Source organism: Carassius carassius, chromosome 7, assembly GCF_963082965.1.
Source record: "Carassius carassius chromosome 7, fCarCar2.1, whole genome shotgun sequence".
Lineage (NCBI taxonomy): Eukaryota > Metazoa > Chordata > Actinopteri > Cypriniformes > Cyprinidae > Carassius > Carassius carassius.
Window position 1 is genome coordinate 37,897,554 of NC_081761.1, and position 19,803 is coordinate 37,917,356.

Sequence of the window (19,803 nt, forward strand, 5' to 3'; positions counted from 1 at the left end):
GCAAAAGTTATTACAGAGTTTGCACACTTCCATTTTTACCTCCACAGATTTATGTTCTTCTTCATCATCTTTTTCAGATTCATCAACTGGCAAACAGGTCTCAAGCTGCAGACTGTAAACATTTCGGACATTTGTACATACAGTAGTTTAAAAATCAGGAGAATTTACAAAATCTACACTATATATACTATATAGTCAACATCTGAAGTGGATCAAAAGCTTTCATCAAAGTTTTCCTTAAACTCAAAATGTGTTCTTGTCATAACTTTCTTGATCCACTTCAAATGTTGACTACTGTTTTAACTTACAGAGAAGTTAAGAGAGTTTTGTGCGTAAACTGCTGTTATTTTGAGCAATTTCTATTTTCATATCTGATCAAAATGCTGCAATATTGTAAAAATATGACAGCTGTGTGCATTAAAAACAAATAAAATATATTCAGCACATTTTGGTTCTCACTATCTTATTTTGATTTTTGTTCAAATCTGTACAGCTGGTTTTATTAGTCTTTAGAAACTCTCTAATTAGTGTATCAAAACAGATTAATTAGTTATAAAATAAAATAAAACAAACATTTATTAGACAAGAAATAAATACTTGCTCCATTGTTGTTGATGCATTACAGTTTATTTTTGTCAGTTTTTGAGAATAACAAGCTGAAATGCATTACATTTTCACCCAATAACCTGTTTTCCCATTAATCACACAAAAAATATATAACTAAACTCCTGCATCCTAAAAGATTAAAGATTAGATGTAGAAAATGACTGTTTCCATATCAAATTCAATCTCTAAAAAATAGCACCTCCCCAAAATATCTCACAAGAGCTGTACCAGATCTCTACTCTACACACACACACAGTAAATTACCAAAAAATAAATGGTCCATCAGTTACCTATATTTATCCATCACCAAACAAACCTGTCCTAATATAACACAACCTTTCACCATTATCTTCTGTTAACTAGTATCTGTTCACCCAACATCCAGCACCACATTGTGAATATAATAATAATAATAACAACATGCATATAGAAAGCTGCTCAAACACTAACATAAATCAGCTATTAGCCCCAAATATCAGTCTACTGCATTCGTGAAGAAGTAAAATCAAGGTAAAATCTTCCCCACTATAGTTTAATAGCTGTTTCTTTAAACTGATTTACTCATCACTGATATTTCATTGCACTGCTCTTTTTCAGCAGCATCTACCACACGCTTTATTCACAAAATAATCTCATTTAGGCACATGTGGCTTCAGTAGCTGTCAATCAGTTGTAAGCATTCAATCCTGACAGTCCTACTTTAAAGATGAATGAGGGAAATTAGTCATAGAATTTACTCTGTCACACGTTTAACAGACCGAGCAGGAGCAGTGGGGTCACTGGCACACCACGACCCAGGATTGGGATACTCTTCCCCCTCCATCAGTTGGTAACTGGGTTCAGCATAGTCACGACCCTCAGAGAGATCCCAGAGACCACTGAGCACCTTACAGGAGCGGACCTCCTTTATACCACAGCCGTCCAATGAACGACGGTCAACTGTTGTCTCATGCATTGGCTCTTCAAAATCTTCCTTTTCAAAAAGCCGGATCTTATAAGATGTCAGACGTTTCACAGACAGAGCAGGAGCAGTGTTGCCATTGCCCCATGACCCAGGATTGGGATACTCCCCCACCTTCAGTTGGTAACGGGGTACAGCATAGCCAGGACTCTCATAGAGATCCCAGAGACCACTGAGCACCTTACAGGAGCGGACCTCCTTTATACCACAGCCGTCCAATGAATGAAGGTCAACTGTTGTTTCAAAGATTGGGCCTTCAAAATTCTCCTTTTCATAGAGGTGGATCGTAAATGGCAGACATTCAAGACACCAAGCAGGATCAGGAACGGGAGCGGGAGCAGGAGCAGAAGCATTGGATATGCTATCACTCAATGCCTTAAGATTGGGATACTGTCCATCCTTCAGTAGGTAATCATCTCCATTGTAGCCACGACCCTTCCAGAGCTTCCAGACGCCTCGGATCACCTTACAGGAGCGAACCTCTGTTATACTGTAGCGGTCCAATGATGAACAGTTCCCTGTGACCACACACTTGGTGCCTTTAAACTCATTCTGGTCGTATAGCTCAATAACACACTTGAAGAAAAAGAGAGAGAAAAGAGAGGGTGAGTTTTTTTCCCTTTGAATCCTGGTAATTGTGCTGTTTTTATGCCAACATTAAAAAAAAAAACTTGACTATAGCCGGGTTTCCATACAAAGTTCCATGTGAGAAGCCACTGAATATAATAATTTTCATATGCAATAAATTACTTGCATCTCAGAGCGAGACACAATAAATGCTGTCAATGCTTTCGGGGTTGGATGCTGCTGTTTGAGAATGCAGTCATGTGAGACAATTATACATAAATGCTTTGATGATAGACTTTGCAAAGGCATTTTTTTTAGAATGACCAAAACAAAATTTAGATGCTGAGGAACGAGCTCAATCGGCTGATTAGGATTTGCGGTACCATAGCGCAAAGTCACATGACAAACACAAATGTGTTTCCATCTCCCACTATTCACATTGGCCCTTTATCCAACTTGTCGTCTTCTGTATGTCTGATTTAGTATCTGAGGTCATGAAATTAGTTTTGTTTATTAATTTTTTCATTTATATCCCCCCAAACCTTTTGACTCTACAGTAAGGACACCAAGAGCAAAACACTTGCTTATTTTGAAGATGGATAAAATGTGTGTTTGAAATATTTTGAGTAAAAATATCATTTACACACACACAGACATCATGATTTAGCATATGCATCACAAAAACAGTGACAATCAAAACAGCTTTATAGCACAAACTCATCCTTATTTTCCAGACTTTCTTGTTTTGATTGTCAACATTGATGTGATGCATATCCACAATCTTGACTGTCTGTGTGTGATAACCTGATGCATTTTCAAAAAAAAAAGTACAAGGTTTTTATCCACGAAAATAAGTCCATAGCTGCAATAAAACATAAATATATTGTTTGCTATAATTTTGTCCCCATTAAATGCAAGATGTTAACACTTGATTTCAGTGCTCTCTACCACACCAAGAGTGTTTATTAAAACACAGTTATAGCAGCAAGAGACAAACTAACACAAGAAGTAGCTGGACCAAGATCCCAACTAAACCAAACACTGTCCACCACAATGGTGACTTCAAATGAATCAAATATCAACATTTAAACCTCTGTTAATTCTCAATAAGAGCTTCTCTAGATGTCTGACAGAAATAAAGTCAATCTAATGATTCTGATGTTTGTGGAGATGTTTGATCCTCCTCTGCTGAGATCTTCAGAGATTTATTGTCTTTGATTTGCAGTTGATTTTACCACAAGCTCAATCTTCAGTTATTTCATTATTTCATGAAGATTATTTTATTTTCTTGATTTTAGGACAAACACAGTATCTGGAAATTACATTGAAATAACACGAGTCTAAATCTAACGCATCCTGAGAGTGTTGATTCGGTCCAGAAACAGTATAAATGATGTCTAAATGAACCTTAAATGATGTTGAAAATATTTCCACTGACCACTTTTGAACTAGTTTTTAACCTTGTAAGGAGGTTCTGTGAACGTCTAAATCAGACGTGCAGAAGACGTCAAAAAAACTTTCATTCTGGCTCCTCAGTGGACGTCTTTTCAACGTCTGCATAGACATAATTGGATGACGGCTCAATCGGATTGGAAAACTTTCATATAAACACTTTAATCGATCCAATTGAGCTCCAAATTTCGATCCGATTGAAGGGGGTGGTTTATTCCTTTTCTATTATGATTGAGTGAGCATGTAAACACTCGATCGGATTGAACCATGAAACTGAAAGGACTGCGCATGCACAGAAATAACGTAACGACGTATGGCGCACAGAACAAGCGGCTCCTCCTTTTGAATAAAGTGTTGTATAAATGCGTGTCCTGTCATTATAAAACTCTAATTTTACTCGGCAACTGTGAAGTGGAGCAAGGCAGCCTTGTTTTGAATACTCATCCACAGGCAACCCATTTTGGGCATGGGTTGGGGCTTTTTGTTTTCGTGTGATAAATATGAGCAGCACAGCACGGCATTTTATTTATCCATAAACGTGTATATAATAATTATGCTTTTAAAAATAAATAAAGAAACCATGTAGGAGAGTGGTTATTATGTGCAAACAGCGAGAAACTCTATATTATCTATATGTCACTTTCACTTTTCACTTTCACTATCAGTGTGCGCATGTCTAAAAAACTCTATTCTGATTTGAAGCTTGTGACATGTAAACCCGCACATCAACCGCATCACTTTATTTAGCGTTCATGTAAACACTACAATCAGATTCATGAATCGTAATGAATTCAGTCCGATTTAACCAAACAGTGTGCATGTAAACAGGGCCGTAGCTGGGGTTAGCGGGGCCCCGTTTCAGGTTGTATACAGTTTGAAATAGTTTAATTTGTATGTTCGTTCTATTTATTTATTTGTGCTATTTACACAATGTTTAAGTTTTTCAAGTTTGTAGGTGTCCAGGTACAGAAACCGAATAATTAAATTTAAAATAGCACTGTATTCAGACACCTTCAACATTTCTCACATTATTACAGTTTATTTGTTGTAGTTTAGAAATTGGTAATAAAATATTACAAGAACTCACAAATTTATCTTAATAATGTCAAATAACTTTGATAGAAAGATATGTAATGGATTACAATCAACCAAAACGTCAGACAACTGTTAGTATGACAATATTTACACAACTATCAATACTTTGTTGAACAATTACCACTAAATGCTTAATTTTGTTCAGTCTGTGGTGTGAAAAGGTTGCATTAGCAATTACAGAAAAACATGGTCAGGTCAAAGTGTCTGAATCTTTTTTGATTCCAAATTTATTTATTTTTATTTTCACTGGTACAGTATGAATATGTTTTGGGTATAATATATGACAGTTCGTTTTATTTTGCTATCCTCACATAAATGAACTATAGTGTTCTGCACCTACTAGTAAAACAATATAATCAATTATATCTGGTGTCTGAATAATGTTGATTCGGATTGTGGATAAATTATTAATAAAACTACAAAGTTATTCAGTCAAGAGCAGTGAGTGATTTACTTTCATTTTCTTGGATTAACATTAAAGACACTGACAGCAGAGCTAGTAAATTAGGAACGGTTACTTTAAGAGACAATGCATCATTATAATGAAATACATCCGATTTCTTTCTTAACTCTTTACTTTCACTTAAGACATAACCACACGTACATGAGATCGAACACACTTTCCAAGACGGGTATTTTAACATATTTTGTATGTATTTGTCGGTACAAGAGCAAGATGAGGCAGATTCGTTGTTGAAGCGCTCTGAGACGCGTCTCTGCGTGAATCCTGAACACCAGAACACCGCGGCTGCTGAATTGGGCTCTTTCACATCCTTTTCTCTTTGTTTAAACTGCGATTTGTATTTGTTCGTTCAGGTGCAGGAGGGACTAAGAGGAAATCTTAGCAGAAGAGAGCTCGGTTCAGTGTTGCTGTCCGCGAGACGCGGCTCTCTCGTGCGCACCGAACACAGCGCGCGAGTAACCAGCTACTCAGTTCAGCTTTCCCTGGTCTTGTGTTTGAATGCTTTAAACTCTTTTGAATGTTTAAATTGGCAAGATTTAAAAACAGGTGAAAATTATGAGCTTTCCTGACGACACGCAGCAGTGGCGCGTCAGTTGTCCAAGTGTCTTTTAGGCTGGACTCAGCCATCAGTTGAGATCGCCAGGGGCCCCCCCTCAGCCCTGGGCCCCTATAATTGTCACCACCTTTCACCCCACTAGCGACGACCCTGCATGTAAACGTAGCCACTGTTTCTATGTGTGTCAGTTCTGCAGGGATGACAAATAAAACCATAAACACTCACCTTGCCAAGGCACCACCATATAAAGCATTCCTTAGCATCCTTTTCCTCCTCATCAGAGTTTTTTGTGTAGTAAACTCGACCAACTTGTTCTCTAAACTTCTTCGGCAGCAGACTGGATACCTGAGATACAAGTGAAATCAACTTGTTGATCAGTCATTACAGATCTAAGAAACTTGCTTTTTACCCAAAGTAAGTTTCCCTGCACCCTGGGTTGTCTTTTTTGTGACTATTGAAATAAAAGTTGTTATATGACCATCTGAATACCACTCACCTTAAAGAGATAGTTCACCCAAAAATCTAAATTATGTTATTAATTACTCACCCTCATGTCTTTTCAAACCTGAAAGACATTTGTTCATCTTCAAATAACAAATTAAGATATTTTTTATGAAATCCAAGAGCTTTCTGACCCTCCACAGACAGCAAAACAACTGCAACATTCCCAGGCCCAGAAACGTAGCAAGAACATCGTTAAAATAGTCCATGTGACATAAGTGGTTCAACTTTAATTTTATGAAGCTATATAGATATTTTTTGTGCACAAAGAAAACAAAGAATGAAGATCTTACGGGTTTGAAAACAACATGAGGGTGAATAATTAATGACAATTTTCACTTTTGGGAAAAATATTCCTTTAATCTCACTATTATCAATCACTTTTGGAACAAATTAATAGTGACTAACAAATATATATTTTTTTTTTTACAGTTTCGACATCACTGGACACCATTCCCTGTCTGACCAGGATGCTTAAAATCCTCACAGGACCTTAAAAAAAAAACCTACAAGCTGCTATATCACTAAAGATACAAAGTTTCTACATTTTGTCTGACAGTGTTGGCCAACTGTTAGCTCACAAACAGTTGTTTAATAAAAACTTTACTGTGAATACAAGCTGCTATTTATTGCTTGAGCAATCACTAGATTACGTGTCGTAAGAAATCAAGCACACAGTTAGTTTTGGCAGATCATGTCAAGCAAGCTTGTATCAGCAGACTCATCTGATCCACGACACCTTCAGGAACACACTATCATAGCGTGCTTATATAAGGTTTATTCAGTGGTCAACATTCTGCTAGACTGCCACAACAGAACCATGACCATACCACCAATCCACACAGTCAATCATCTCAGAATTACTTATTCTACAAAAAGTTTTTCTAAAATGTTGATCATTTTTGAAGTGGCAAGTTACTTGAGCAGCACAGTGGTATGAGTACCTCATATTTCCTAATCTTGCAGCCTTTCTTCTGCTGCTTCTTTCTGTAGAAATAGACACTGTTGATAGGGTTTGTATCCTCCTTATTATAATCCAGTTTAATCACCTGTGAGAGGAGATTTACAATGTTAAAGTTACTAAACATTGTTGATTGAAAAACAAACAAAAAGTGAAAAAAAAAATTTGTGCTGTCAAAATTAGCGTTTTTTGATAACCATTTTGATATTTTTAGGTCAAACCGTTCTTGTCTGTGACTCATATAATGCAGGTCTATGGTCTCCACCTCAAAGAGCAGGCACAGAGAAGTCAATTAAACAATTAAACAATTCCCCATCGTAAGTACACATTGATGGCCTAAGACACAAAACGAGCGGTTTGTGTAAGAAAACGAACAGTATTTATATTGTTTTTTACCTCTTTTACACAACCATGTCCAACTGATCTGAGGGCACGCGTGCTTCCTGTTGTGTGACTTGTGTGCGCGTTCTGACTTAGTCTGCGCAAGCCCCGGAAGTGATCTCTCACGCGTGTACGTCACTCATTATTTACACAGAGATTTCGGAAGTGTTACCTTTCACTGTGAAGATCGAAACATATTTAGAAGTACAGGGAATCGCAATGGAAGACGATTTTGATATCAACAGACAACGTTTAATGTTTTTCACAACCATATTTATTTGAACCAGATTACACAGATCAAGTAATCAGGAGCGATCCGCTGCAGCAGCACGTCTTCAAGCCTCAGAGACAGAGATCTCTTCAAAATTGGTGGTGTTTTAGTAGCAAGTGTTATGAGATGCCATCAGAAGTGGAGAGCATATGTTGTCACGAATGGAACATAGCAATGCCACAACTAGAAGACGACGACGAGGACATTAACAGTATCCCATCACACACCTGCCTGATGGAAGAATCTGAGTTTTCTTTGCTGTTGAGCCGCAGCGTTTTGCATGTTGTGTTTAGTTTACCACGTATAAACTGGAGGCGACCAATTAATTAATTACAATTACTGTATTATATTTCAGACAGTGCAGATCGTGGCGTATCGTGTGGTAAACAATGAGTGATGTACACGCGCGAGAGATCACTTCCTGCGCTTGTGCAGACTAAGCCAGAACGCGCACACACGTCACACACCAGGAAGCATGCGCGCCCTCAGATCACTTGGACATGGTTGTGTATAATGCTGCGTTCACACCAAACGCGAATAGCGCTTCAACATTTTGAATGCATTCGTGCGTCTAGAGCGCAATAGACGAAGCAAAATTGATGCGCGTCCGAGGTGAAATCCACTTCTTCTGGGAGGGGCAAGTGCTAGCGGTTGTCTGTTTGCAAGATGGCTGATGTTGATAGAGCACTCGGGTCTTTTCCACTTTTTCCTGCACATTTCTTCTGAATAAACACATTATCTTGTTAGCAAATAGAAGCTGTAGGTTATATTAGGGGGAAAATAGTTGTGAAAAACGGCGGGAAGGCAGCGGGTCGATAAACGTTTATGTGACTCAAAAGTTAAATGTGTATTTACAACATACTCTTCCAAGCGAGGACCTTTTTATTCCTGAAATATGAACTTGTTTGTGATACTTGTGTCATATAGCTCTGGTTGACTGTTCACTGGCAACATCAGTCGTTCCTCCATGTTGAATGAGTAATTCCTGAGCAGGCTCCTGATTGATTAACGCGGTGCGAATTGAAGCCATATTTCCTATTTTTTAACTTGGCGGCAGACGCAAATTCGCGTCAAATGCTAAATGCGTATCGCAACAGACGCTCAATTCGCGTCATTGGGGCGAATGCATTAAACGCCTCATTCGCGCCGCGAGACCTACAGATGCGCGTAAACGTGTCTTTACATTGACTTAACATTGAAATCATTCGCGCCAGACGCTCTATTCCTATTTGGTGTGAGCACAGTATAAGAGATACAAACTATATAAATACTGTTTGTTTTCTCACACAAACTGCTCGTTTCGTGTCTCAGGTCATCAATGTGTACTTACGATGGGGAATTGTTTAATTTTGACTTCTCTGTGCCTGCTCTTTGAGGTGGTGACCTTAGACCTGCATTATATGAGTCACAGACAAGAACGGTTTGACCTAAAAATATCAAAGTGTAAACTACTGCTGAAACAAAGACACCTACATCTTGGATGCCCTTGAGGTAAGCTAAAACATACCAAAATTTAATTTGAAAGTGCACTATCCCTTTAAGTCATGACGTTACCAAAAGGCGATTAAAGTTGCCTTAAAACTGTGCATCCATGTAATATATAATATATGAGTCACATTTAAGAACATGTCTCTGAAGCCCAGCACTGTCTCACTCATCTAACACACTCAGTTTAACTCATCTGCTCATTAGTAGAGACACTGATACTTGAAGTGGGTCAGAAATGGCAGCAGCAGATTTTAAAGAAATAACAGCCAAAATAGCCTAATAACAGCAGCTGTGATGTCCATTAATCAAAGGACAAAGAGAAATAAAAAGAAAAAAAAGAACTTTTATAGCTTTAAATATTCATCTTTATTTAATTTAAAATATTGTTTGATGACTATATTTCTGCTGACAGACACTGGTAAATATGACATTTATTATAATTAGTTTATGTATAATTAGTTTATGTTCAGAATGTTTTAATTTCACTTAAATTAGAAGTCATTTTTTTAAGTCTAATAAATGTTCAAATTGATGGCTCTCAATTATACTGTAAAGTTGAATGGCTATTGTCAATGAATAAATATTAGGGGGAAAACTATTTTATAGAGACATCTGTAGAACTGGTATCAGTGATACTGGCCTTCATTTATATATAAAAAGATGCCATTAAACAGATATAAAAAAATATCCTCTCCTTAAGTTTTTTTCCTTATGTTAAAAATTGTATGCAAAATTATTGCGATATAAAAGTATATTTAAAAACTTGAATGTTAGGTGGGATTAATTGTGACTTTTTTGTTTTTGATTGACAGCTCTAATAAAAAATATAAAGACTGTAAGTGTTGTTTTTAACACAGCATACTTCAGTGCTGAAATCCTTCTTATGCAAGACCAGATCTGGGTGAAGTTTTTTCCACTCGTCCACCGCTGTTTTCCACTCAACCTGTAGAAATTTGGATTTCAGTTCAATAAATGAAAACAAATTATCTATATGAGAATGTGTGTTTTTATCTGTGTATGTCACTCCCCAATAAACATATACATACATACATACATACATATATATATATATATATATATATATATATATATATATATATATATATATATATATATATATATATATATGATTGCTATTTAACTGCACATTTCTATTGACTGTAATGTTTGAAATGATGAGAAAATGAAAGGGATGGTTTGTCGGTGGACAGTAAGTACATTTGTTAAAACTAACATGAACTAACAATGAAATATACTTCTAAAGCATATTCATTTAGCATATTATTCATGTTTATTAATGTTGACTTGAACATTCAGTATACAAATAAAGTGTATCTTTTCATAGAATTTACTGAGCTGACCTGAACAAATGATAAACAATAAATTAACGTTAACAAAGATTATTAAATGCTGTAACAAATATATTGGTCATTGTTATTTAATGCTTGTTAATGCATTTACTGACACTAAATAATGGGACATATCATTCATAGAGCATACTAGAGTACTGTTATATGAAAGTTAATGTAATTGAGGTTAAAAACAATAATTAAAAGGGGACATGATTCTGATAAGGAACACAATATTGGGTTGTAATTTTCCTTAAAAAATCTGTATTTTAATTATTTCTGTGATCTTGACACTGTCCCAGTTTGCCAACCATCCACCAGCAAACTGGGATACAAACAAGAACATGTTAGTTCAATGGAGTGATAATACAAATTTTATTTACCAATTTAAAATCACAATTTCTAAACCTAAAGTACAGTTCAGAAGGGCAAGATTAGAATTTATTTCTGAATTAAGTTTTAATTATATGCTTCACTATAATTTTATTTGCACTAGTGAAAAACTCACAAGTCAGCAGTCAAAGATGATATTTTAACATTGTAAATTCAGTGCCCTCCACAATGTTTGGAAGAAATCTAACTTAAAGATGGCAGTTAAATAAAACATTGTGTTTTCTCAGTTTTCTTCTACCTCGAAGATCCTTCCAGTTTCTTGTAGTCGAGTCTCTCCCACACACTTCGGCAGACGTCGCATCACAACATCCTCAAGCATCATCTTGGCATCTTTCAGGTTGACATCACTGGAGTACAAGATCTCCTCAAAGATGTGATCTGATAGAAGAAGAACATTTGCAACAGACATGTATAAATACAAGTCTTCTTGGGCCAAATGAAAACTACTAAGCAGAAAGAATGACAATTTAATTGAATTATCATGTTTTTAACTGACCGGTCAGTTTGATGAATTCTTTCATTGCTGTTAGTTTCTCACCACCTTTTTCATTGTTTTGAATATTTAAGATCTTCCTCTTGATATCTTTTTGTAATTCAGCTTCAGGAATTGGTGAGAGCTTTGTGATCTTGTCTTTTGCTGCTATGAGGGCTTCAGAGATTCTAATGAACAAATCAAAAAAGTATTAACCAATAAACAACTTAAGCAACAGTGACCTAGAAGAGCAAAAACATATTTTTACACTGGAGTGCAATCATAGTAAACATACTTTTCTTCAATGATGTTGACGATCTTGTGCTGGTAGGCCTGGTTGTACAGAGTGTATCTGGTGTGAAACATGTCATAAATATCATCAGCCACCTGCGAGAGACAGAGATTGATGGTTTAGAGCGCAGAATGACTACTGTATGTGATTTCTGTGCTCTAGTAACAAAACGCTGACCACCAGTGATCAGATCCCCCCAGATACATCTTTATATCAGGTGGAAGTAGAACAGCCATGAACAGTAAAATCTTACTCTCGCAATACTAAATGACACATTGCCTGATTAGATGAACTGTACCTTTAATTTATTTTATTTTAATCAAGGCCTCATCTAATAGTGTACATTAACTTTACATAGTGGGGTTGTCTTAAATATTGAAATGTAAATGTTTTCTTAATTTATTTAACTTAATTTATAAACATCTTCCTCAAATCTGAACATTGCTTTTATGTTCATCTTATTGATATAAACTGAATTCAATTATAATTATGTAATGGAGGATGTTGTCTTGTAAGTTTCCATTTTAACTCACTTGACTGAAGCATTGTTTCTACAATCATTTCTTACATGCTTAGCAATGATTGATCATTCATTATTTTACAGGTGACAATGTTTTATGCAATAAAAGTCATCTCTCAATAAAGTCCTCTTTTTGTGGTGTAGGTAATAAATGATCTTATGAGATGTAATGAATAATAAGTGATCTTGTGTATGAGGTACCTTGTCTCTGTAGCAGATGTGTTTTTCCCCCTTCACCTCACACACTCGAGCTGATTTCAGCAGACGCTGAGGATCAAAGCTGTTTGGGATGCCGAGGTAATGACAGTCTCTGAAAGTGAGGACAAAAAGATACATTCAACATGGTTTCTTGCTAATGTTTTGCAGACTGCTTTGACAGAAACCTCTGACTTTATACAGACAATCGACAGTGTGCTGCATCACACAGAAACAATAGATTTCATCAATTGTACAAATGCTTTATTCAGCCATAAAAGCTAATCATACACCAAAATATTTATGAGAATATATTAAAGGTTATAATATATCAGAGGTTTTACATGATATCTAAAGTAATGACTATTTAAGTATTTTACAACGTAATAATTCTTGTTAAGATTAACAACCATTATTACAATGAGCATCCCTTTAAAAGCCGGCATTTTTACCGTGCAAAATAGTCCCATTTGCGCACATCAACGCCATTCCATTGATTTACCACAATCTCATACAGGAAAGACTTTTTCTCACACCTCTCACTGTCATCTGGCCACTGTAAGAATGAAAATAACTCAATACTCAAATGAAACACTGTATAACAAAGAATATTGGCTGAAATTGCAGTTTACACGATTTTATACCGTTTCATCTGTACTTCCATTGCCCTTAATCAAATCTCTAATAAAGGTGAAGTCATTTAAATTCAGCTCAGTTTTCAGTTTTTCCATATTGTCCTCTACTATATCCAGAAACAGCCAAATTGAGGCATCATCATGCTGAGAATAAAACACACAAACACTAATATGTATGCATTGCCACATTGTCATAACTTTTAGAAATAAACAATGTAAGCTGTATACAACTATAAATACATAATTCTACATTAAGCTGGGCATCTACAGTAAATTATTATATTTAAAAACAGGAACGCTACACATCAGAGTGTCTTGTTACTTGTCTGCCTTCCTACATGTACAACAGTATCTACAATTGAACTGTGATCTATCATTTCCTAGACTACTGGTTTTTCTATTCCTGTGGATAGCCACATAAAACAAGTTTGTCTTTCAAAACTTTTTCAGAACAATGTTTATGAAACTATAATTGTGTTTTTGTGTCCTTTTGGAGTTGGACTTTTGTAATCTAATGTAGAAGAGAAAGTCATACAGGTCTGAGAAGACAAAAGGGTGAGAAAATGATTACAGAATGATCATTTTATTGCATTAATGTAAGTGCTGTATTAAAAATGTAAAGCATAATTTGACAAATTTCTGATATGAATCCCTCCAGCACGCTTACTCAAAATAATTTTGTAGTGTGTTACTGTACACATTTGTTGTGATTGTTTTTTCTCCCCCTAAGACGTGCTTCTTTCAACATTTCAATGTGTCATTTAGCTCACTATAGGTTTATTCAATTAGCATTTGTTTGTATTTGTAAATAAAGCACTTTTATCATATCATAGAAAACTTTGAATTATGAATTATGAAAATTGTGAAAATTATGAATTGTGAAATATACATGCTAAATGTAAAAACAGTTTGCATTTTATATAGAAGAGTTTTTTTCTGCTTACCTTCCACTGATCACCTAAGAAAACAAACAAAAAAGGTTATTATATATTTTTCTTAAATGATCTCTAAAGAACTGAACTGAAGTCACAGTTATACTGTACACATTACTGAAATAATCTCTTTCACACATACACACACACATTCTTTTTTTTTTTTTGGCATAATGATTTTATACTGTACTTATCCACCTTGTTTTTCACGTGGGCACATAGGTAATTAAAAAAATATTCATGAGCTGTAGAGTCTAATAATAGAAATGTGTTCTTTAGTTTTGTTCTTTCAGTTCTTTCAGTTTTGCTTTATTTTATTTAGAAATCTATAAACAAAAATTGCATTATTAAATTGTTAGCTTAAAATTAAATGACAACACTCAACTGACCATGCACTTCATCCTGCAACATCTAGAAAAAACAGGGACTAATGTGAGGATCCTGTTTGTGGACTTTAGTTCGGCTTTCAACACCACAATCCCAACAACCCTCCAGACCAAACTGGCACAGCTCTCTGTTCCTAGCTCTATCTGTCAGTGGATCACCAGCTTTCTGACAGATAGGCAACAGTTAGTGAGACTGGGAAAATTCATGTCAAACAGCTGCTCCACCAACACTGGTGCCCCTCAGGGATGTGTTCTCTCCCCTCTGCTCTTCTCCCTGTACACCAAATACTGCACCTCTAAATACCTCTCAGATGCCACCACACTCATCGGCCTCAACCAGGACGGTGACGAGTCTGCTCACGGACAAGAGGTTGTGCAGCTGTCTGTCTGGTGCAGTCTCAACAACCTGGAGCTGAACACGCTCAAAACAGTGGAGATGATCGTGGACTTTAGGAGAAACCCCCCTGCACTTTCCCCACTCACCATCATGAACAGCACTGTGGCTGCAGTGGAGTCATTCAGATTCCTGGGAACCACCATCTCTCAGGACCTGAAGTGGGACATTCACATTGACTCCATTGTGAAAAAAGCCAAACAAAGGTTGTACTTCCTTCGCCAGCTGAGGAAGTTTAACCTGCCACAGGAGCTGCTGAAACAGTTCTACTCAGCCGTCATTGAGTCAGTCCTGTGTACTTCAATTACTGTCTGGTTTGGTTCAGCTACAAAATCAGATATCAGAAGACTACAGAGAACTGTTCAGACTGCTGAAAGGATTATTGGTGCTCCCCTGCCCACCCTCCAAGAACTGCGACACATCCAGAGTGAGGAAAAGGACTCAGAAAATCACTCTGGATCCCTCAAATCCAAGTCACCCCATCTTTGAACTTTTGCCATCTGGCCGGCGCCTCAGAGCCGCAAATACAAGAACAGCAAGGCACAAGAATAGTTTCTTCCCCCAGGCAATCTACCTCATGAACAGTTAAATGTTCCCCATTTATGCTTATACAATAAAAATTTGCAATATCCTTATATTTATTTGTTTATACCTCCATCCTAGTACATCCCTGCATCTTACTCAATCCTATTCCATTATCATTTATAGCACAATTATTTATACACTTATTTATTTGCCTATTTATTTATGTATTTTTTTTTTTTGTCTGTGTGTTGTTGTCTCTGTTTACTGGAAGCTTATGTCACTAAAACAAATTCCTTGTATGCGCAAGCGTACTTGGCAATAAAGCTCTTTCTGATTCTGATTCTGCTTCTGATTTTGACCAGATACATTGACATCAGTAAAGTGATCAGGCACTTACTACGACAGACTTTAGGGCTGAACCTGTCCTTAAACAGGTAAGAGAATGGACCATGACCTTAAAAAACAAAAACAAAAAACATAGTAACATATACTGCATTTTTCATATTTTGCATGATAACAATTCTATATTATTTTCATCACATTTGCTATAAAAATTGTGACCAGTTAAAAGAATAAAAGAGCTTCAACCATCTTACTCCTAAATATATTAAATTACTGAAGTACAAAGACAGTATAAATATTTTGCTTTACCTCATTTTAGAATACTACAAAAATTTGTTTGCAACCATTATTTAAATTTTACCTTTACATCGAACAAACTTTTAACATTTCAAATATACATTTTCTTAAAACTCTAATAAATAAATTCCAATTCTGCAAATAAATATACATAACAAATCGGTTTTATATTAATTTATATCATTTATTTGTTGTTAATTTTTGTTTTAATTCCCTTTACATTGTTCCCCTCTTTTGAAGGATGTTCCACAAAAAAAGAGAAATCAGAGGTCTATATAGACATACTTTTTATTTCTGCTCAAGTGTGCTTGTTTCTGGCACTCACCTAAATTATAGCACAGAGCTGCAATTTGGACACAAAGGATGTCTTTCTCATCAATTAATTTTCTCTGTTCCTCTTCAAACTTATCATTTTCCTTAAAGTCCTCTTGGTTCTTTTCAAACTCCTTCAGTTGTTCCTCTCTCAGAACTTCTGCCAGACATCCTGCTAAATATGCAGCCCTTACACAAACAGACAAGAAATAATTTTACACACAACACAGGATAAAATCCAGCTTTTACATAATTTGATCAGTTGATTGATTCGTTAGTTTAGAATCAGATTCTCTATATTGAACTCTGTGGTGATGAGCATTAGTTCAGTCAGGCCACATCAGTCGAGCTCTCATCAGCTGAGAGTCAGCTGTTCCTGACGTGTACCAATCCAGTTCTGACAATTATCACAGCGGTCAATTTAAATTCCCATTCTCCAGCATCTCTTCTATAACATCACTATTTGCAGATCAACTCCCTCCTCCAACCCCAACTCCACCAACTGAACCTACAATCTAATCAGATTTTTTTTTCATAAGCAGGTCACTGTATTGCAAGCATTCTCTATCATGTATTTTGCATTTTCTACAACTCATGTAAATTGTGAATTGTAATTATGTTTGTGCCATTCCAAAAGAGTCTTCCATTGATGTCTTGCAAGAGAGGACATAGCCTGTGACTTAGACGATTCGACTAGATCCAGCTAGACGAAGGGATGATGCTTAAGCTGTTTTTTTTTTTTTTTTTATAATATGTTCAGATTTTCAGTGCAAAGTGTTAAATGTGTGGATTTATTGACTGATGTATGTATGTGTGTGTATACATATACATATGTATTTTTATTTTTTTTTCAAACCCAGACTCTAATAAGAAGTGGAAATGTTACAGGTGTTTAAGATGTTCAAACAGAAACAGATTGTGTGAACCATGTCTGTGCCATACAGTGCCTTTTTTGTGTGAAGTTTTGATTTGCACATGATCTGGGGTGTTCTGCTACTTGTGTGTGTGGATGTGTGAATTGTGTGTAGTGTTCTAACAAAATGAGCCTTGATTTAACAAAAAAATTAAATAAGCAATCATAAAAAACTGTAAGTAACAGAACTGAAAGAGCTTCCCTGACATCATTTAAAAAAGAAAAGGCAGAAGTACAAAATATCTGTTTTATCTTTCCACTTTTAAAAAGCATCTATTAGAGTAAATCATCCTGCAACATTTCAGCTTGTATCTCCTGAAAATGTTTTAACGTGTTAGCATATTGCACATAGTGGAAGACAGTTTTTGCATGTTCATTTTAGCAGAGACAAAGCCATATAGGGATTTTAGACTATTGTCTTCTTCTATGTTTTAAATTACTAGAGAATATAAATATAGCTGTCACAGTTCCTTTCTGTGGCCTAACCCTTCATCTTAATGAGCCTAATGGATGTTTATAAAAGTTCACATTGCTGTTGCAAATGAAATATAACACAGATAGCAATAAATAAATATTTGTTACCAGGTAAAATGTTAATTATTACTAACTCAAACCCATTTTTGTAAACTTCTCTACCTAACCGTTGATCATGAGCATCCGCCATGTTTGCAGTTTTTCTAACACGTTTTATTTGTGTTTGTAGTGCTGGACCGGAAGTGGAATGGATTGTGGGAAATTTTAGCCATTAGAGTTTTCACAGATCTACACTTCAAAAATCAACCTGAAATAGTTGACCATCCGGGGACTTTTGGCATACTCTTTTCAACATACTATGCTTTGGGACACACTTATTCGAATCTTACACAGAGGTGGGTAATCCAGGGGCCAAAGAGTATGGAAGCATATGGGTAGCAATATTCAATTTGGAATGTAATATGCAAAATGACAATGCAATATGTAAAATGACAATGCATTTCTGTATTTGCATTTACATTTTCCATATAGCATATATATAGCAATAGCATTTGAATGATTATTTTGCCACAGTTTTTGCTTGAACATGTTATACATATCTAATCATTTATGTAATATATTTTCATTTTAATTTTGCAACTTATAAAGCGTTAAAATTAGTATTCATTTTACATATTAAAACTAATGTGTGAAATGGCAAATGAAAATTATGTAGTTTAATTTTCATTTAGCACCATACGATGCACACATGTATTGGAAAATGTAAATGTAAATACAGAAATGCATTGCCATTTTACATATTGCATTGTCATTTTGCATATTACATTCCAAATTGAATATTGCTACCCATATGCTTCCATAAAAGAGTAAAAGTCCTGCCATATTTTTGTTCCACCCATGAACTCAAGTCTTGAGATTTGACTCAAGACTAGTTTGTGACTTGAAATTAATGACTTTTCTTCCTCCTCTGGTGAAATCAGCTGCTGACTTTATGGGTGGACCAAAATATGGCAGGACTTTTACTCTTTGGCCCCTGGATTACCCACCGCTGATCTTACATACTGCTTAGGATGGATAGTATGAACTTTGAGACGCAGGGTCAGTTACCATGGACATTCATTAATAATCACACCTGTCTATAATTTGTTCATCACCATGGACTCTTTAAGTTCCTTTTTGTTCACTGCTGAGTGGTTTAGTAATGTTTGTTCTTAGTGTGCTGGTAATGTTTGTTGGTACTATGCTGTCTCATATATTTTGACTTTATTTAAAGAGGTCCTATTATGCTTTTTAACTTTTACAACTTTAGTTAGTATGTAATGTTGCTGAGCAAAAAAAAAAAAAAAGAATTCTGCAAAGTTACAAAGCTCAAAGTACACTTCAAAAGGAGATATTTTATTGAACAGAAATCACTTTTCAAATAATGCAATGAACAACTCGTTTGGACTACAATGCATATTTTAGATGAACCAATCACAGCACACACTGGCCCAGCTAACCAATCACAGCACACAATGGCCCAGCTAACCAATCACAACACACACTGGCCAAGCTAACTCTGACATTATAAGGCCATGAGAAACTCCTGCTGGACTGAAATGAAATTAGTTATGTTAGTGAGTTCTGACAAGGGGCAGAATAATCCCCAAACTGGCTCGAGGCAATATGCAGACTACCCTCTACCTCTAGATAAAAAAAAGAATAATAATTTTTGAGTAGCTGAGAATGCTTTGTTTTCTTTTGTTTCTTGATTAAGAGGAGATCAAATGTCATGTATGTAATATCGTTATTCACCATTGTGCCTGCGAGTGGCACTGCCACTTGTAATTGTGAGTGGTGTTCCTTAAAAGAATAAATGCAGAAGAATAACAGTATACCTGAATTTTGGTTGTGTTATTTGAACGTGGTTTAACCCAAGAGTTTTATATATGTTTTGTCAGTTAAAAACAACATTTTGTGTAACATATTGTTTGTGCAAATGTAACTAGTGTATCAGTAGCTCTACTCATCTAATTAGAGCTATTATATTTATAAAGAATTTATTAACTTTTTTTAATAATAGAAATTGAC